Here is a 22,209-nt window from a genome sequence, read left to right as displayed (position 1 = left end):
AAATGCTGGAGAGGATGTGGGCAAACTGGAACACTAATGCATTGTTGGTGGAGTTGTGAACTGATCCAGCCTTTCTGGAAAGCAATCTGGAACTATGCCCAAAGGGCTATAAATACTTTCATACCCTTTGATCCAGCAATACCACTCCTAGGGTTATATCCCAAAGCGATCATAGAAATGGGAGAAAGACCCATATGTACAAAAATGTTTATAGCAGCTCTTTTTGTTGTGGCAAAGAATTGGAAATTAAGGGGGTGTCCATCAATTGGAGAATGGCTGAACAAGTTGTGGTATATGCATGTTATGGAATATTATTGCGCTATAAGAAACGGGGAGCAGGCGGTCTTCATATTTACCTGGAGAGGCTTAAAAGAACTGATTCTGAGTGAGAAGAGTAGAACCAGGAGGAATTTGTACACAATTACAGACACAATGTATGTGTGATGACCAACTTTGATAGATTGGACTCTTCTCAACAATGCAGGGATATAAGTCAATCCCAAAAGACGCATGATGGAGAGAAAAACGTGCATCCAGAGAAAGAACTAAATTTATATCCAGGTGGAAGCAAAATACCTGATCTTTTTCGTTCTCTTATTTGATTTTATGTCCTCTTTACCATTTTTCATTCCAGCTGGCATAATCCATCCTTATAACCTGACCATTGTATAATTTGAAAGTATTTACAGATCCTATACTTGATTATAAGACGCCATGGGGGGGAGAGGGGAAGGAGGGGGACAAAATGTGAAATTCAAGGAATTGTGGAATTGAATCCTGTAAACTAAAAGGAAACAAACAAATTAATAAATTAAAAATTGAATTAAAAAAAAATCTATCCAAAAAAGAAATTGATAACTTAGGCAAACACTGACTATCTTCTAGGTCTAGGAACCATTCCTTTCCCTACTGATATCTACTACAACTTCTATGAACTCATGATAGGAAAATTAGAACTATTTTTGAAAGACAAAAAAAATCAAACCTCTATTAAGGCAAATTAGACTGCATTTTTTTTTTTTTTTTGCTTTTTGGACAGCAATTGGGGTTAAGTGACTTGCTCAAAGTCACACAGCTAGTAAGTGTCAAGTGTCTGAGGCCAAATTTGAACTCAGGTCCTCCTGACTCCAGGGCCAGTGCTCTATTCACTGCGCCACCTAGCCACCCCTTAGAATGCTTTCTTGACAAATATGACTCACTTGCTTCACTTCAAAGAATTAGCACAAGTGTAAAATGTTCTTATTTAAGTTTAGGAATAACTTAAGCATTGTCTGACTAATAACAAATTGTAACTGTTTGAAACGGGAAATACAAATTAAATCTTATAGAAAATATCCATAGCTTCATTTATAAACTTTTTGTTTATGATTTTTGTGTGTGTGTGTTTGATGTTGTATATGGGAATGGCCATTTTTGTATAAGTTCAACATTTTAAAAATTATAAATAAATAAATATTTATCTTACAGAACATTTCCAGTGCAAATAACGCTGATCTACAATGAATTTAAAATGAGCTATTTTACTCATCTCTTACTTTATCTGTTGTTGCAGGGTGGGGGGGGAGGGAATGGGCGGGAAAACCAGAAATGTTATTCATAGGTCTAAAAATTACAATTCCTCAATACATTAACAAATTTCCAATTCATCTATGGAAAAAATGGAAGAAATTTACAAATACATCTCCCACATACTTTCCCTTATCTATTTAACACCCTTCTACAGTCTCTTTTTTTTTGGGGGGGGGGGCATGAAAGTGATGCTGAGCCAACTACACCATGTGGCAAGATACATCTAGTTTCACTGGGTGATTATTTCAGCCACTGAGCAGTAGATAGCAAATGGATTTCTATATATTCATATTAATGGCTGTTTGTAGATTATCCATGATAAATGGATACTTCATCTCCACCCAAAGAATTCTTTTGCAAGCAATAGGAAAGGGGTAGACTACCATTGTAACATCGACATTTTTAATATGATTCTGTCGGGGATTTTTTGAATGAATGAATCCAATAAATTAAAAATAAATGGAAATGGATGAAATGTAATCATTTAAATCAGAGTGAAGAGTAATAAGTCTTATTTTCTGGCTGTCAAATCACTTATTAACCCAGATTATGTTCTTTAAGAAACTGATAAGAGTTGCTTCAATAAATCAATGTTATATTTGGTATATTTTGGTACTCTGACTATCTATGGTTTAATATGTTTCTTTTTTTAAGTGAGACTTTTATTTATTTCAATGTGGATATTTCACTTTTCAAAGGGCTAATCACAGTACTAACTACATGTTGGACTCACGTGCTCAAATTTCATCTTTTCATTAACAATAGCAAATAACAAAATTGTGCCTGAACTGCAAATATATTTCAGCTGATGGTTCAAATAACAAGCAGAAAGAACATAGTAATCACTTATTTCATGAATAAGCCTACATTCTCCATCATTAACTTAGTTCTCCCACCCTCATGTATGCAGGGAGAACACTACCATTTACCCCACCACACACAGACGCATATGCCTTTTGTTAAACTGTGGGCATATGCACAAACCAAAGGACTGAGAGAGTAAGGGACAGTTATTGCATCAATGTTCATGAATCAAGGATGATACAAATCACAACAGTTATAAAATAAATGTTTTGTTTGTTATTTATTGTACACAATACACAGAAAGAACTTCCTTACTATATGTAGGAGTTCCAGTTTTAAAAGCATATTCAACCATTTGAATTCAACCTGCTTGACTCATGCTCATAAGACTAGGGAAAATATTGTATGTGTACATGTATGTGTGTGTGTCTATAATACACACACATATATATATATATACACATACATGTATATATATATATGTGTGTGTATACACACATATGTATATAGAGATGAAGTTGTAGCAAGCACAGAAACCATACCCCAGTAAAATCATCTAGGTAGATGGGCTAAACCAGGCTGAGGGTAAGTGATAGTCCTCAGACTTGTCAGTGAGTTAGGGGGATGTCTACCTCAAGCACACGAAGACTTCTCCTAGAGGAATGTGCAGAGGAAAACAACTTGTTCCAATTGCCATGAAAGGGGCTGAAACAGGTCCTGCGAGTGCTTAGAGCTCGGTCAGACATTAAAGATGCCAAGGTCATTCATTATTTCACAGGCCAGGGTCAGTCATCTTGATTTTTGTCTTGCCGCTGCACTTTGATGACTGCTTTCTGAAAGTGATCGTATGTGACAAATTCCTGCATCGGGATTTATTTCCATGGCAATGATTGCCAAAGGGAGAGGGCAGTTTATCACACTCAGTCACCATCATATGATCATGCTATTGCCGCTGTTGCTGTTTGTTCTTCATTCTCAAAGAAGACCATGACATGGGAGGTGTTGTCAAGACAGGCAAGTGAACTGAATTTAAGTGAGGGAGGGATGTGTAAAGTCAGTGGCCTCACTTTTTCCTCCAAAGCCATCTAGGTGCTATGGCAACATATAGATCAGGATGACTGGTGATGGCTCTGGATGCAGTGGGAGACCTTGGCCTTTTTAAGCCAAAGTCTTTAAGCAGTCTCAGTTTGACTGAGGCAATATTCAGTCAATGACTAAGAGGAGGTAAGAAAAGAGGCAGATAATGGTCTCTTTTAGCTAGTCCAAAAAAAAAAATAAGAATGAAAGACCCACAGGATTTCTGGCCAAAACAGAAATACTTGCTATTTACATTCACTCTGAACCAATCAAGGCCCTAGACTAATGGCATGGGACCTATCTTTGGGCAAACAATGTGAGCCAGAGTAATCTGGGTTTAAGTCATGGTCCTTAAGAGAAAAAAAAATCTAGCCCATAAATGCCAAGATTTCATGCCAGGTTTCAGCAATTAAAATTTACATTCCTTTGGTTAGATCATGTACAGGTAAGGGTATGATACCCTATGTGGACAGAGAGAGGAGAAGGGAGGAGACAAAAGGAGAGGGGTGGGGAAGGGACAGGAAGAAAAGAGAAAGGAAGAGGAAGGGAGGGGAAGGGAAGGAGCCTAATATATAAGTTTTTTCTAGAGTTGAAAAATGCATCCTTTAAGTGACGTGTTAATTAGCCTCTGAATTTAGGTAGGTTTTTACGGACATACAATTTAGAACTGGCCACATATTCAAAGCCTTTCAAATTTAGTAGATTCTGTCGGAGATTTTATTTCTAGAGCATAGATTAAAGGACCCAGGGTCATATCCATAGAAGTCGGACAACAATGGACATTTACATAACATTTTATGATGTACAAAGGACTTTCCTTAGTAACTACTGCTTGAAGTAGGGCAGTGCCAACATTAATATCCCTTTTATAGAGAAGGAGATTGAGACCTAAAATGCTAGTGAATTGTCCAACATCACAAAGGGAGCAAATGTCAGTCAGAATATAAAATATCATTGCTATAAGCAAAGTAATATCAAAGTCCAAGTTGTTTTTTTTTAAGTCTTATCTTCAGGTCTTTTTGAAAATGTTACATTCATTTATTGATATTTCTCTCCCCTCCTGCCTAACTCAACCTTTTAACAACGAAAAATATTTAAGCAAAAATGACCAAAAAAATGGCCCCACCTGAGAATTTATGCAATATTTCTCCTCACATTAACCAATCTTTTCATAATGAGGAAAACAGAATATTTCGCATACAAGAATATTTAATCCTTTACTTACTATAACATGTAATTTTGATTGAATGAAAATTTTGCTTTGTCTTTTTTGAAAAAGAAAACAAATGTCTCTTCATTCAAATAATCTTATATTCACCATAAATTGTATCCATGATCTGAAGAATTTGATATGGGGAGCTGTCTATCAAATTGAATGATCTGCAAGTTATATGATTTTTCTTAACCTATAATTGATACTTCTTTCTTCACCAGGGAAAAAATGAGAAATATTACCTTTGTGAGCTTTAAATGATAAATATAGGAATAGTGATTAGATCTATGATTTATCTGAAAAAAGGAATTCCTGAAAAGGAAATCCCCTCTATCAATGCAGCCTTTTCTCTGGAATTATAATTTTATTATAGAGTTACTTGGATTTCTGAAAGGGTTAGTGACTGTCTAAGATTGCACAAGATTTATGTGTCAGAGTTAGAATTGATCCTACCTGTTCTCAGAACCCAGGACAACTCTTTTCACACACATCAAACTGATTCTCAACTGTAAAAAAATTATTTGAAAATTGTGAATTATATATAGTACTTTGATTTTTTCCCAAGAATGAGATCATATTATTATCAATGGTAGGCCTTGGTTTCTCCTGTTGGGGAGTCCAGCTTTTGCAAGTAGGTGAAATAAGAAAAGAAGCAGAGGTTGATTTCTTTGTAATAATTTATCCTATACATATTATTTCCTACTGATAATATAGACCATCTATACTTCTATACATGCCATCAAGCTTCAGTAGCTTTGAATTGCTGTTAAGATAGGGTAGAAACCCCTTTGTTTGTCATTTAAACCCCTTGGCAATCCTCTTCTAATCTGTTTTTCCGTATTCATTTCCTGTTATTCCCCCTTATAAACTATATTAAAGTTAAACTTGGCTACAGCTGATCCCTGTAGTGCACATTCTGCCTTCCAATTCTGTTCCTTTGTATATGCTTTACTTGTATTTAATGCTTTCTGGCCTATTTATTAGTCAGTTAGGGCTGTAAATCACACAACCCTGCTTCATATATCTTGGGAGAAGACGTCACTTTTCCTAGTTGGGGCATGTCCATTTCTTCAAGGATTTCCTTGGTCCCTCTTGGACCTCTCAAACCAAGTTTAGAAAGCCCTTAGAGGTCCCTTTTCAGTATCAGTCACTGCTATTGACTTACTGCCAGTAAGAACCTCAATGTAAGTGTGACCCAGACATATTGGTGGGCTGTTATGAATATTCTTGCTATTTACACCAATGATAAATACTTCTTGGTTAGAAATAGATTATGTTGAAGAAGAGCCACAATAGTGAAATAGATCAGCACTCAGTGAGTTTTCTCAAATTCCACTCCAAAAGACTATAAAATAATGTCTAGAAGCGTGAGCTCTGGTGAATACAAAGGAACAAGGTTTTTAGCTGTTTGTTTCTTCTTGTTTTCATTTTTATTTTTCCTGGGTAAAGGCCAGAGCACAGAACAGGAGAACAGTGACCATACGTCTTCTTAGATCACACTACCTTGGAAGAATCATAAACTTAGAGATCACAAAGCAAGCTCAGAATACAACAATCAGAGAGATCTAAAGCTTGGGACAGTGCCCCTTCCACCCAAGAAGCAAAGTCTGACTGTAACACAAAGTCAAAAGTCAAGAAATAAGCTGGGAATTAACACAACAAAAGAACTTGACCATAACAAGTTACTATGTTGACAGGGAAGATCGAATCATAAACCCAGAAGAAAATGATGATGTTAAAATGTTAAAGCAGCTTCAAAGGCTCAAAGGAAAAAAAAATGTAAATTGGATACAAGCCCAAAAAGAATTCCTAGAACACTTCACAAATTATTTTAAAAATCAAATAAGAGGGAAAGAGGAAAAAATTGCGGAAAGAAATGAAAGTGATATAAGAAAATTATGAAAAGGAAGTTGACAGATTGGAAAAAGAGGTACAAAAGTACACTAAAAAATTTAAAAAGTAGAAGTGGTCAAATGAGGTACCAAAACTGAAGAAAATATTGTCTTTAAAAGTTAGAACTGGACAAGTAAAAGCTAACGGCTCCACAAGAAACTAGGAGACAACACAAAATCAAAAAAGAATGTATTATGATCCAGGACAATTCTGAAGGACTTACACTGAAAAATGTTATCTACCTTCAAAGAAGGAACTGATAATGATGGAGAATGAATGTAGATTGAAGTATATTTTTAAAATGTTCTTTATTATTCTTGGTTTTGTATTCTGGGTTTTCTTTTGCCTCATGACTAATATGGAAATGTTTTCAATGACTACACATGTTTTACTTATACAAATTGCTTGCCTTTTTTAAAGATTGATAGGAAGGGAGGGAAGGAGAGAATTTGGAATTTTTTTAAGGTTAAAATTTGTTGTTTTCATGCAATTGAGAAAAAAATTTAAGATGTAAAAAAAAAAAATAAGTGGAGCAGAAAGAAATAATCCAAAAACTTAGTGTACAGAGTACTACACTTGATGTTAGGAAGTTCTGGATTCAAATTTTACCTTAGACACTTTCTAGTTATGTGATGCTATACAAATCAGTTGATCTTACGAGTCTCAGTTTTCTTACCTGTATAATAATGAATTCCAAGGTTTTCTCTAGGCTTAAATCTATGATCCACAAGTTCTAAATAGCTTTTTAGCAGTATCATGTCTCATACCTGATTTATTCATTCAATCTCATTCCTGAAACCAGATGTTGAGAATTTTGGGATAGCTTCCTTTTGTGACTTTTCCATGCTAGGCTCTCATTGCTCTCTTATTCTTAAAAATTTTGTATTAAATAGGAATGCAGATTGATGCTTCCCATTAACCCACATAGAAACTCTTAATATCAGAACTTTTTTTAATGGTTTGAGGTAGAAAAAAAATGAAGGAATTCTATAGGATTAGTGGGTTTCAGCTTTTATTATAAGTGCCACCTACTCAACAAAGATTTTCTCTTTTATCCGATTTGTTAGTGTTCTTCCTTTGACATCACCACACAATTTCTTTGTGTTCACTTTTTTCTTTTTTATATTTACTTATCTATGCATATAAAATCAGAGAATCACAGTATTTGATGGATCTCAATGACCATCTACATTTATGACAGAATCCTTACTCTTTCATTCTGGACAAACATGTTTTGTCTCAAGAAACTATAACTTACTTGAGGACAGTATCTGCTTACTTAACTTTCTTTTTTCCTTGTAGCCCCTGTACCTAACATATTGCTTAGGACATAGTAGAAAATTAATAAATATTGAATTAAACTGAATCTCCTGGTGGCTATATACAAATGGAGCTCACGGGAACAAGAGGCAGGTTTTGTTGTTTCCCTTGATTTTGCCGCCTGGCTAACACTAACTCAATAGAGTTGAAAGGGAGAGTAGAAAAAGATGATGTTATGGGTGATGAAAAGACACTCTCTTTATCCATGCCATCATCAAGTGGTGGAATTACCTCCATGGTATTTATATATGGATTATAGCTTTTAAGTGAAAAGGGACCTTTGAGATGATAAAATCCAAAACACTCATTTTTAAAGATAAAGCCCAGAGAGAAGAGTTGCTTGCTTGTAGTGACATGGGTATAAAATAAAAGAGCCAAGATGTGAATCTGTTTAGATCTAGGGTTTCTGGGAACCCCAAAATTCAAAGGCAAATGACATGAGTCCTGCCTTGAATAAATTAGGTCCAAGCCTTCTTTTCATCAGAGACAAGGTTTAATTAAAACACCAGTTGGGGTGGGTGAGGTTTTAAGAATCCACACTGTTGGCCAGATTTTAAGAATCTGAGCATTTGTGAAGCTTAAATTGAGAAACAGGCCAGACTGAATCTAAGTCATTTAATGGGGGGCAAAATGGACCTTATATACAGAAAGACTATGGGAAGATCTAGTTGTGATCAAGGAATAGCTCAGTAGTCTGTGAACAAAGAAGGGGTCTAGACAGAATTAAGGAGTGGCGGTCTAGTGTGGGCCAGGTGAAGACAATGAAGGCCCCAATGAAAGGATTAACTAGGAAGGGTTGGTGCCCCAGGTGAATGCCAGGGACATGGATCACATGGGAAAGTCTCTGGGGTTTTCCTTTTTGGGGTCCAGATCCAAAAGACATGGTTTCCTTTTAGGGTTCAGATCCCATCCCCATCAAATCCAGGTCATCTGACTACAAATTCAATTCTCTTTCCAAGGCACCAAACTGTCCTCGCTACAGGGAGACCCATTTCTAAGAGACTTTAATAGTAGGTCAGGTAGAGATGAGGAATAGGGCATAGTCTTAGACTTCCATATATGCTTTTGTTATCTAAATTTGTTTTCTTTTTTTTTTCTTTTTTCTTTTTTGCTTTTTGGAAGGGCAATTGGGGTTAAGTGATTTGCCCAAGGTCACATGGCTAGTAAGTGTTAAGTGCCTGAGGCCGGATTTGAACTCAGGTCCTCCTGACTCCAAGGCCAGTGCTCTATTCAGTGTGCCACCTAGCTGCCCCCTCTTATCTATTTTTTTAAAGGATTATTCCCCTTATTCCAGTCAAAACCTGGTCCAGAATTATGCTCTCACTAAAAGAGTAGTGTGTGTGTGAATATGTTAACACAAAAAAAATTAACTCCTATTCTTAGTGACTTTATGACAATTTTCAAATATTCTCTGGAAATAGGAATTTACTAGGGCTTTCTGAGGACTATTTCTCCACAAAACAAGTGAGAAAAGAAAAAAATTCCCTCATGAAAGAGAAAAGTCCTTCAATTTTCTCACTGGCATAAAGTTTTAAAATCTAAAATTGAATCCTAAGGAGTTCCTAAACTTTGTCAGCACAATCAGAAGAAACTTACCAGCTTTCAAAAATGCACTATATATAAAAAAACAATTAATTTGTTTCTATCTTAATTAAATGATGAAGCAATTTAACTATGATTAAATTAAGAAGCTGAGCTAGTTAATCTAAATAGGTAGAGCATTCTTTATTATGCTGGCTGAATAATGGACTGCATGCATCTGGCTGCAAAATTTCAAGCCTATATAGGTTGCCTCACTTATTCAGAAAGTGACAATAAGGCAGAAAATCATTACCAAAGTTTGTTTGCAGAGATAAGACTTCATTTCAAAAGAGCTTTCTCTAGCTAGACAAAAAAGGACATTAATTAACATGTAATTTGTTTTCCAAATAAGTACTGATCAAATAGTAAGACCACAAATAATACTACAAAGAAGACCCCTTTACGAGACAACAAACAAACAAAAAAATAAGTGAGGATCAAAATTTACTCCTTACCTATAACCTCAAACATGGCAATAATCTCTTCAAATGTCTCCCTGTTGGAGGGTTCTTCGAATATCTCCATCTCCAGTTTGGACGGACGCTATCTACTCTCAGATTAATTTCCCTAAAACAATGTTTTGGTCACATCATCCAACAACCAAAGATGACTACCTGCAAAATAAACTCTATTTTTTAAAGTAGCACTGAAAATTATCTATGTCCCTTTAGTATGTCCCTTTACTTATTCATTTTATAGTTAAATCAAGTTATATTATTCGCTTAGCTACAAGAATTCCTGCCTCTGTACATTTGATCAGCCCATTACCTAGGCAAGTGATGCCTTTCTATCATCCTGCAAGAGTTCCATGCAAGAAACAGAAAGCTGATTGTTAAAAATTTCAGTGAGATAAATACCTCAAAATGTGCAAATATTATAAGTCAGAGCTTAACTTATTGTTTTGTTGACTGCCTTGACTTAAGAAAGGAATGAAGAAAAAGTTAAAATTCAGATTAGATTTAAAAGAGTACTATGGACACATTTTTTTTTCCTGTTATATATTTACCAGCATTTCTCTGGCTCAGTTCCATGAAATTTAATCTCTTTCTTTAGATATAACTGAACTGTCTCTTTTTAAAATAAGTCACACTCAATTCCTTCCTACTAGAAGTGATCTTTCTACTGTAAAAATTATCAAAGCATTTGTTTTTGCATTTTTTATCTACTAATATTTTAGCTGGCTTTTCTTTTTGAGTTCACTCCCTAGATCATACCCACTTTCTTCCTTTGCATTTTGTGTTTGTTCAGTTATAAATTATACATTCTCAAAAGTTAGATCTTGAAGTGGTCTTAGAGATAATTTATTCCAAAGCAAAATTACAAAGGAAGAAACAGTAAGAGCTAGTATCTATACAGTATTTTAAGGTTTCCAAAATTCTTTATATATGTCATCTCCTTTCACAGCTACAGGAAATAAATGAAGAAGGTGCTATTATAATTCCCTTTTAACCACTGAAGAAATTGAGGCTGAAAGAAGTTTTGATTTGTCTAGGTCACAAAGCTAGTTAGTATCCAAAGAAGGGTTCAAAAGCAAGTCTTCCTGAAGTCGTCTCAGGTACTTTCCCTCTAACTGCCCAAATATATGTCTGAAAAATTGTGACTTTGTAGTATGATGTAGCCATAGTATAATTTCACAGAGTGACTCTTAGAATTGTAATTAATAGAGACCTGTGTTTGGATCACACCTCCAACTTTGCTGCATAGAAAAAAAAAGTAACATGCTTTTTGTCTGGACCTCAGTTTCCTCATTTTCTCTATGCATAAAATGACAAAATCATATAAATTATTTAGCAAATTATTAAATGTTATATAAAAGCAATTGTGAATATTATTATAAAAATGAAGGTCAGGAGAGAGGAATAAAAAAGGTAAAGTGGCTTGACAGAGGTAGAGAGACACTTTAGAAAAGAGCCATCATTAATTTTCTCTTCCTTCCCCCTCCTGCTCCTCCCTACTGAGTGAGGATATGTGGTCTGGGGATAACAGTCCTGTAAGAAATGTGCAAAATCAAGTAAAACAAACTTCTATGTTGGCCCTTTCACAAAATGCATATTTCATTCCGTGTATTTGTCCCATCATGTCATTGAGTGCTATGGTACTCTGCTATTCTTGATTAGGGCATCTGAAATTACAGTTGAACATTGAATGGACTAGAGTTCTTTAAGATACATTTATTAAGCACTTACTATATACCAATCACTCACCTAAACACTGGAGATACAAATAAAAATAAAAACATTACAGTGTAATGAGGAAAGACGTTATGTAGAGACCTGTGGGAAAGGGAGGAGGAGAACATTTGGGAGTAGGTAGGGAGGTAGTTTCACTACTACATAGTAGGTAGACAAGCAATATGGAGGCCTAGCTGGTTCCCAACAAGAAAAGACAAATTTTCACCGATCAGAGACCCTTGTCTCCAAGGGTGGAGTACAAGTTTCAAGTGTTACAGAGACGGTTGAAGTTGAGGGGAAAAAAAAAAAAACAAAACCTAAATTATAAATGGCAGGATGGCCTGGGCCCCAGCAAGGTCATATGAGATGCGAAAAGAAAAGGAGAGCCAAGACTCAAATTAAAGGCAGCAAAGAAACTAGATTTCAGCTAGTCCAACTTCTCATTTTTCAGGTGAGGAAGTTAAGAACCAGATCATTTAAAATAATTGCCCAAAGTCACACAGATAATGGGACAATTGAGATTAGAATAGGGTTCATTTTTCTTAGACAAGATTTTTTTTTCCTTATTAAAACAAGCAGCTTCAAGTATCTTATTATTTTCCACAAACACCTAGTAAGCACATATTTTGTACAGAGTCAGAACATTTAGATGAGATATGAAATATCTTCATGGGACTTAGTCTATAAGGATAACAAGACGTATTCATGGGTGGAGGGATACATGAAAAGTGCATTAGAGAAGGGCTTTATGAGGTTCAAGGAGAATGGCTAATCTGGTGGAGTGATGGATATGGGAAGAGACAGGAATCAGCAAATGCTTCCTGGAGGAATGAAATTCGAGTTTAGTTTGTTGTTTTTTAGTTATTTTTTAGTCAAGTCTAACACTTCATGATCCCTTTGGGGGGTTTCTTAGCAAAGATTCTAGAGTGGCTTGCCATTTCCTCTTCTAGTTCATATTACAGATGAGAAAACAGAGGCAACAGAGTTAAGGAACTTACACAGGATCACACAGCTAGTAAGTGTGAAGGTAGATTTGAACTCAGGAAGATAAGTCTTTCTGACTCCAGGTCTGGCACTCTACCCCTTGCACTCCCTAGCTGCCCATTATTAAACAATCAGTGAATGAAGGAGAAAACATTCTGGGACCAAGGTATAAAGTGGGTAAATGTAAAAGAGAGAATAGCATATGATAAAATGACCAAGTTTAATTACGTAAAACTATTCCCCTTCCAGAACAAAACAAGCAAAATTAACAAATAAGTAACTGAAAAATATTTATCTCATGAGGGTTTAATTCCAAAGATATAAACATAAATTTATAAGAATAAGAGTCATTCCACATTTGATGATATTCAAAAAATATTAACAGTTTTTCAATAAACTGAAGCCATAAATAATAATATAAAAATATAAATTCCGTGTCAGTCAATAAATATTTATCAAACATCTACTATTCGCTAGTCACTGTTCTAAGCCCTGGGGATACGAAGAAAGCAAAAGACAGTCCCTTTCCTCAGGGAGTTCACAATATAATCAGTAAAAATGAGTGAAATGCAATTAAAAGGAATTCTAAGTTTCTGCCTCACACTGTTGCAGCAATGACACTGGCCTATCTAGGATGGCTGCTGGCATAGATTCTTAGATCTGCTTTACTAGGAAAGATAGCTCTTCAAGGGGGCAACAATCTTTTTAAATTACATTCACTAGTTAGGGAAAAGATCAGTGCCTTGAACTTCAGAGAAAATACAAACAGAGAAAATAAAGGCAGAGAAATAAAGACAAACAGAAAAGGATCTGACTTCCAAAATCAAAGTAATATTGCTATATACTTTACATACTTCCCTAGATAAAGAATGCTTTCACATCTGAGCAGTTGAGGAGCTCTGAATATATGGTCACTCAGAATCTTGACCAGAGAATCACAAGGTCCTTCTCTTAAGCAAGCCCCCAAAGCAAAATACCAACTCATAGTATATACCCACTTCTCAGAGTCAGAAGGCATCACAAACCTCCTGACTCAGTGCCCAATTAGAAATTAGCAAAAGGTACAATAGCCTTCCTACAAGCAAGCCTCCCCTAATCAAGCTTCCCTTAAAGGGCTCCACTTAATGAATGGGGAAGTTCTTATATCCCATTAACATTACACTACCAGCACATTAACAAATGTAACCAAAAAAAGTTAAATGACAAATTTTGAAGGGCTATGGGAAGAAACATTAATTGTTCTTCTCTCTATGAATTGATCATCCATTCTGAAAACCATTTTGAAAATGTGCTCAGGGAGTAGCCAAGATAGCAGAGTAGAAGAATGAACTTGGTGCAGGCTTCTCTCCAATCACTTCCAATACATGTAAAAAATGACTCTAAACAAACTTTAGAGCTACAGAACCCACAACGAGACAAAGAGAAACAAATCTCCCACTGAAAGAAGCCCAGAAAGCCTATAGGAAGGGTCTATTGTACCAGGCTGGAAGGTGAGTGCAGCCCCATGTGAGCCGTGTGGTTCCTGGCCCCAGTGTGGCCCCAACCAGTGGGGTGCCCAGAGCAGACTTCAGGAGAGAGAATCACCAGCAGCTGTGACATTTTCCAGAATTATTAACCCATAAATTCCAAAAAGAAAGTAAAAGGTCAGTGTGGAACTTTGTGGGAACAGGGAGGCCAAGAATGCAGTCTGGCCCTTGCCCCCAGGGTGAGAAGCAGCAGAGGGATGGCAGCTGTGCAGCTGCCATTTCCTGCTGTCTCAGGAGCTCCTGGCTTGCAGATTGCAGGGGGACCAAACAACGATTCAGAGGATAATTCCTCTTGCTTTAACCTTCTTGGATCTGGATCACAGTCTTGGGTGGTGGTCCTGGGGTGTGTGACCAGTGAGCCAGAGCTTGTGGTGTCTGTAGAGAGGGCACCTACTAATAGCTCCAACAGCTGCAAAAACCCCAGCTATTTGGGACAAAGTTCTCTCCACTCTGGAAGCAGAGTTCTACTGTGGCAAAGCGCTCAAAAGTCAAGTAACTGGCTGGCAAAATGAGCAAGCCCAGGAAACATAATCAAACCACAGAATCCTTTTTGGGGAAAAAAAGGATCAAGGCATGGAGTGGGGAGAAGACAGTGAAGTCAGAACTCCTGCATTAAAAGCATCCAAGAAAAATATAAACTGGTTACAGGCCATGGAGGAGCTAAAGAAAGATTTTCAAAATAAGTGGAGGGAAAATTGGGGAGAGAAATGAGAATGATGCAAGAAAATCATGAAAATCAAGTCAACAGACTGCTAAAGGAGACCCAAAATATACTGAATAAAATAGCACCTTAAAAAATAGACTAACTCAAATGGCAAAAGAGGCTTTAAAAGCCAGTAAGGAGAAGAATGCCTTAAAAAGCCGAATTTGCCAGATGGAAAAGGAATTTCATAAACTCACTGAAGAAAATAACTCCTTCAAAATAAGACTGGAACAATTGGGAGCTAATGATGTCATGAGAAATCAAGATACTATAAAATAGATACAAACAAATGAAAAAAAAAAAAAACAGAAGGCAATGTGAAATATCTCACTGGAAAAACCACAGACCTGGAAAATAGATCCAGGAGAGAATTTAAAAATTATTGGACTACCTGAAAGCCATGATCAAAAAATGTGCCTAGACACTATCTTTCAAGAATTTATCAAGCAAAATTGCCCTGATATTCTAGAATGAAAGGGCAAAATAGAAATTGAAATAATTCGCCAATTGCCTCTTGAAAAAGATTCCCAAAGGAAAACTCCTAGGAATATTATAACAAATTCCAGAATTCCCAGATCAAGGAGAAAATACTGCAAGCAGTCAGGAAGAAAAAATTTGAGTATTGTGAAAACACAATCAGGATAACACAAGACTTGAGGGGCGGCCAGGTGGCTCAGCGAGTAAGAGCACTGGCTCCAGTGTTGGGACGACCTGGAGATCGAATCCCGGGCTCAGACACTCAGCACCACACCCAGAAATAACTGGCCATGTAACCTTGAGCAAGTTACTTAACCCTGATTGCTTAAAAAAGGATAACACAAGACTTAACAGCTTCTACATTAAGGGATCAAAGGGCTTGGGATATGATATTCCAGAAGTCAAAGGACCTAGGACTAAAACCAAGAATCACCTACACATCAAAACTGAGTATAATGCTACATGGGAAAATATGGTCATTCAATGAAATGGAGGATTTTCAAGCATTCTTGATGGAAAAACCAGAGCTGAATAGAAAATTTGACTTTCAAATACAAGAAGCAAAAGAAGCATGAGACAGTAAACACAAAAAAGAATTCATAAGGAACTTATTAAAATTGTACTACTTACATTCCTACATGGAAAAATGATAATTGTAACTCATAAGACTATTCTCAGTATGAGGACTATTGAAGAGAATATATTTGTGTATATATATATATATATATATATATATATAAATACACATATGTATATAGAGGAGGGTATATGTGTATACAAATATATATGCGAGTGTGGGCATACATAGAGGGCACAGGATGAGTTGAATATGAAGGGATGATATGTAAAAAATAAAATTAAGAGGTGAGAGAGGAATATATTGGGAGGAGAAAGGAGGAGATAGATTAAGGTAATTTATCTCATAAAAGAGGCAAGAGAAGACTGTTACAATAGAGAGGAAGAACAGGAAAGTGAAAGGGAATGGAACAACATTATTCTCATTGAATTTGGCTTAAGGAGGGAATAACATACACACTCAATTGTGTATCTTACCCTACAAGAAAATAGGGGGGTAGAGGATAGGAAGGGGGATGATAGAAGGGAGGGCAGATTGGGGGAGAAAGTAGTTAGAAGCAAACATTTTTGAAAAGGGATAGTGTCAAAGGAGAAAATGGAATAAGTGAGGGGCAGGATAGGATCGAGGGAAATATAGTTGGTCTTTCACAATATGACAACTATGGAAATGATTTGGGTAACTGCACATGTATAAACTATATTGAATTGCTTATCTTCCCAGTGGGGGTGGGTGAGGAGGGAGGAAGGGAAAAATCTGGAACTCAAAGTTTTAAAAACAAATGTTTAAAATAAATTGTTTTTTACATGCAACTGGGAAGTAAGATGTATAGGCACTGGGGTACAGAGGTCCATCTTGCCCTGGTAGAAAGTTAAGGGGGTGATGGGGGAGGATATAGGGGAGAATGGATTGGGGGAAGGGGTATTTTGCTATTTTGGTGTGGGGGTAGGGGAAAGATGGGGTAAAAAATTGTAACTCAAAGCCTTGTGGAAATGAACATTGAGAGCTAAAATAAATTAATTAATTAAAATAAAAATATATATGTTAAAAAAAAAGAAAATGTACTCAAATAGTTACTGAACTATAAATATCTTTTGGCCTTAGTAGGATTATTACTAGCAGGCTTATCCAACCAAAGAGATCAAAGAAAAGGAAAATTGCCCACATTATGAAAATACAACAGATCTTTCTGCAGCTGCAGAAAACTCAAAACTATTACTTGAGGAATATGATTGAATAAACTATAGAGCATATGAATATAATTGGACACTTTTGTGAAAGGATTGTTTCAGAGATACTAGTGAAGACTTATATGAAATAATACAGTATGATGTAAGCAGAGCCTAGAGAACAATTTATACAATAACAGCAACATTCCAAAGATGCCCTGAACCACCTCTGACCTAGGGAACTTTCCACACTGGCAATGCCTTCATCCAGAAACACCAGCAGTCATATCAGTCATCATGCTCCTCAAAGAAGGACAACCTTTGATTTGTTAGATAACTTCTCCATTTTCTTCACTCTCCCCTTTTATGAATCTCCCCCAAAGGAATAATTTAAGTTCCTCTTCCTGTTTCTGTCCATCTCTCTGTCTCTCTCTCTGTCTCTCTGTCTCTCTCGCTGTCTCTCTGTCTCTCTGTCTCTGTCTCTGTCTCTGTCTCTCTCTCTCTGTCTCTGTCTCTCTCTCTCTCTCTCTCTCTCTCTCATAGACTTAGGATGAAGATTGAGATACATCTTATTTTGGACAGGGCTTAATATGTGCAAAATGCACCAACTGAATGTATTTTCGTTTTCTTCCTCAACTTGTAGGAATATGTAAAAATTGTCTTCTATCAATACAACTGTACTAAATTTCTGAAAGATAAACATTTATTTTGAAAGAAAACAATAAAAACTAGGACCATAGGAACAATCACAAGTGTACCTTGTCTGAGATCTTTTCTGGCTCCATGTTCATTGTCTAAATAGCTGAAAGGAAACTGAGTGTCCCTCTTCTTCAGTGCAGATATTGAACCTGAAATCCTGAAGAAGGGAAGACTGAGTTATGATTATGATTCTTTCTCCCTTCCTATCCTGTATTTCTCATTACCCTGAAGAGGAATGAAAGCAATTTGGGGAGTAGCAATATGATTTGTACATTCTCTGGAGAAAAGTCAGTTCTTCCACAGTAAGAAAAACCCATAACAAACAGTTGGTGACAGTATCCCCATTATACCCTGACAACTACCTTTCTTCCCAGCTGTGCTCAGCTTACAAATTGTGGTGTATGAATATCATGGAATACTATTACATCATAAGAAACAATGAAAATGAAGAATTCAGAAAAAAATGGGAAAATTTATAGAAAGTTATACAGAATCAAGAAAAATGAATGAAGAGAACAAAATATATAATGATTACAATAATATGGAAAAGTAATCTCACAAAAAAGGGAAAACAGGACTAATGAACTGTGATTTGCGATTTGTATTTCTAGCATGGTTCCATGGAAAGAGTGCTAGATTTGGAATCAGAAGACCAGGTTCAAATGCCAGCATAGTCTACTATGTTTACTTCCCACCTTCAATTCAGCTGAAACTCAATTAATAATAATACTGTTTATATAGTACTTTGAAGTCTAAAAACAAATTGTATTTGTTATAATATTTGATCCTGACAACAGCCTGGCAGGTTCCCAATTTACAGGAGAAATTTGAAGTTGAGAAATCAGTGTATGCCATCTAAGTTTTAAAGGGAGAGTGTGGCACCAAATCCAGCCCTTTCCTTGCTATTCCATCTAGATGTGTTCAACTACAGAACTGTGACCCTTCAAGCACTCTTGAGTACTATTTTGAGATATAAGATCTTTGATCAACACAATGATCACACATGATTCCTTCCCGAGGACCAGTGATGGGGTATACTGCCCAAGTACTGACAAAAAGGTGATAAACCTACAGTGAGGATCATGATACATCCTTTTGGAAAGAGCTGTTTGAACTATGGGCACACTGAAGAAAAAACTGGGTCCTTACTGCTGTATCTGACAATAGGTTAATTAATGATAATAAGCATTTTAAAAGTCATCTGAAATAGTCATGAGCTTGTTATTAATACTGAAAGATGTGTATGTATTGTGTGTGTGTGTGTGTTTGGTGACTGGGATATGAATGTCAGAATCAAGTAAAGGAAAAAGAAAAAAATATTGAAGACTATAGAATTAGAATTTGGAAAAAGAAAGATTCTACAAAACCAATGTAAGTAGAGAAATCTCTGTTTTCTACATTTAGAACAGTTTGAGGGTGGGGGAGTGGAGGGAGGTCTTGAGATATACATTTTTAGACAGAAGTGATGGATAGTAACCCAATATCTCCATGACATATAATTGAAATGAAATATCAAAGGAATTTTATTCTGCAGTTATATCAAAACCTGAAATGATTTAATTCTAAATTCTATAAATATTTCTGCTTTAAGAAATTGAATGTCATGCTTCACTTTTGTGCTTTTATATACTTTTCTCAGATTCAGTGGGGAAAAAAAAGGAACCATCTCACAATTTTCTCTCATGCTAATACCTAAAATGGCTAGACTGTGTCTTCCCTTCTTTTTTTTCAAAAATTAGCAGTCACGATTATTTTTCTCTCTGGGAAAATTGAAGTTTTCAAATTTAGAAATGTTATTGATTGAAAATCTGGGCTATTAAGTTGTCATATGGTGTCATATAAGATTCTAAATGTTGCTAACTTTTTTCCTCCACTGCACTACCATTACAAAAGCTTATTGTATAATTTAATCAAATTCCATCTGAGTGCTGAATAGTATTCAGAATATGTGTGCATACATGTACATACGTATAGACACTTACATTCATATGAATATTTGTATATGTGTACGTTCATATGTGTGTATATGTGATGTGTATTCTGAGATTAAATGTATTACATTATCTCCTTAGTAACATGATTTCCTCAATGGTTTCCTGTTGGGAGCGAAGGCCTTCGGGCCAGGTACCCTTCCCCCCGTGAGAAGACCACACCCCCGAGTACCATGTTCCGAGAATCGGCTGACCGCAGAATGTTCCGGCACCAGATGTCCTAACCGCAAATGTTCCAGCCGTTGTTTACAAGAATTCCTCTCCCCGCCTACTTCCTCAAGAAAAGAGTATATAAGTCATGTTTACCTGCAATAAAATTCAGACCTTCAGACCTTGACACAAACTCGCTTTGTCTCACTCCTTCCTTCCCACCCATTCCTTTGCAGGCTGGATCCCCCTCGGCCCCACGAATAACTTGGTCCCGCTGGACGGTACAGTCTCCAATAGAGTATTACAGGAATTTGTGCTTGGTCTCCTGTTGGTCACCATTATCATCATCATCGTCATTATTATATGATGTGGATATATTTTTAAAATTATGTCATGATTTAAAATTATGTATTATAGATTATGTAACACAGATTATGTAACACATAGAAAGTCAGAATTTAAAAAGATGGTGGGCATATAATCTCTATATAAAACACACATATATTCAAATGTATGTTTGAACATCCATACAGTTACACATGTGCATGCATTTGTGTGTAATCAGTGTTCATGAGACATACTAGTTAACAGAAAGCTACTCCATATCTAGCCATGGAGAGACTAGGCCTATTTGCAGAGTAACACTAGAAGTTGGCCTGGAGGGTGCCCTCTAAAGACAACCACCACAACCCCTTATTATCTATAAGAGAGTCAGTTACATAAGAAACTTGAGAATGATGGAGTTACATCAGCAAATTCTAAACAAAAGACACCACTGATCAATTCTTCATAGACTGCCTGAAAAGGCAGTGGTTCAGATACAAACATCTTCAATTCCATATAAGTTGTTTTCCTGCTAATCTTATATATTTTATTGCATTCATTTAGCAATAATATTTTGAGAACAGTTCCATTGTGTTGAGAAAGACTATGACAAACCTATATCATTAAGCAGCAGAAAAACAGGGGTGAACAGGTCAGTAGGGCACAAATCTAAGTTCTTTCAAGCTGTGACCCTACTGCCATAATAAGATATGAAGATTCAGGGAAAACTGTTCAAGTGTTTACACACATAGCCTGACTACAATGCTAATATCCATATACTGTATTATATGCATGTAATTACCTAAATTCATTGATGCACTGCTAATTACTTCTCATTAGCATACCTTAGATACACTTGCCTTTTAGTTCTGCATTATCTTACTTTGTGTATTTGTATGTGCATTATTGTTTATTAATGTGATGTTATTATGTAGCTTTTGTGATTTTACATTAACTATGTTTTGTTTTTACTAATTAAACACATTTGATTGTATAAGCATGTTTGTACTTTCATTACTTATACATGTATATTCCATGGTTCTGGGCATTATCTCCATCTCTCATGAATAGAATGTTCTCCCTTCTTATCTCTGCCTAGTGGCTTTTCTAGCTCCCTCTTTGTTTCTGCTGAAATCAAATCTTCTCTAGTAAGTCTTTCCTAACCCCTCAATTCTTTTGGCTTACCTCACTTAAGTATTTCCCATTTATCCAGCATATGTTTTGTGTGTGTGTATGTATGTGTGTATGCATGTATGTGTGTATGTATGTATGTATGTATCTATCTATCTATCTAATCTGTCTGTCTGTCTTCTCTACTATCACATGTAGAGCTCCTTGAGGGTAGGGATTGTCTTTTGACTATATTTTTATCCCCAACATTTAGCACTGGGTACCTGAAATACAGAGAAGGTGTTTAATAAATGTTTATTGACTATCTCTTATGTTTAATATAGATTGAATTGTTAATAAATTTAGTTAATATAATCACTGAATAAGCTGAAAAGTGATGTTTTCCTACCACTACCACCACTACTATTATGGATTTAAAATTATTCTGATTTCATTCAGAGAAGAATGCAGACCACTTTCTGGAGTCCTGTTAAAAGGATTTAGAATGAAGTAAAGGTATATGTCTGAGGCTACATTTTGGAAGAGGGCCTGATGTGTATAAACTCATACAGGCTCAGAATTGATTGCTAAATTCAGTGGGAATATTTATACTTTGAAAATTGGCAAACACTATAAAGTAGGGCTTGGTTTATTGTTTTGTAGATCATCTGTACTTAAGAAAATGATGGGTGACATGTTAATATTGCAGATTAACCTTGAAAATATGCCATGAGTGCATTTTTTTTTTCTGGAGAGGCATTGGTTAAACTTTTTTCAGCACACTCTTAAGAAGGCCTTTCTAGAGATCCCTACACTCCAAGCTTTCATATTTTTACTGAGGCCAAGCTACACAGAGCAGCTGGGAGAATTTTAT

The 22,209-nt window shown here is 36.0% G+C and overlaps 1 pseudogene; it reads right to left on the bottom strand.

Annotated features, from left to right (window-relative positions):
- LOC138156699 (probable phosphoglycerate mutase 4) overlaps nt 1-20,258 on the bottom strand; it is a 105,535-nt pseudogene extending 85,277 nt beyond the window's left edge.
- Nucleotides 20,259-22,209: the final 1,951 nt, after the last annotated feature.

The sequence above is a fragment of the Petaurus breviceps genome, unplaced genomic scaffold (genome assembly GCF_028583685.1).
Source record: "Petaurus breviceps papuanus isolate PSGF00001 unplaced genomic scaffold, PetGlider_PUasm1.0 156, whole genome shotgun sequence".
NCBI classification, from domain to species: Eukaryota; Metazoa; Chordata; class Mammalia; order Diprotodontia; family Petauridae; genus Petaurus; species Petaurus breviceps.
Note: the sequence above shows the minus strand (reverse complement) of the source record. Positions and strands in the feature narration are given on the sequence as shown.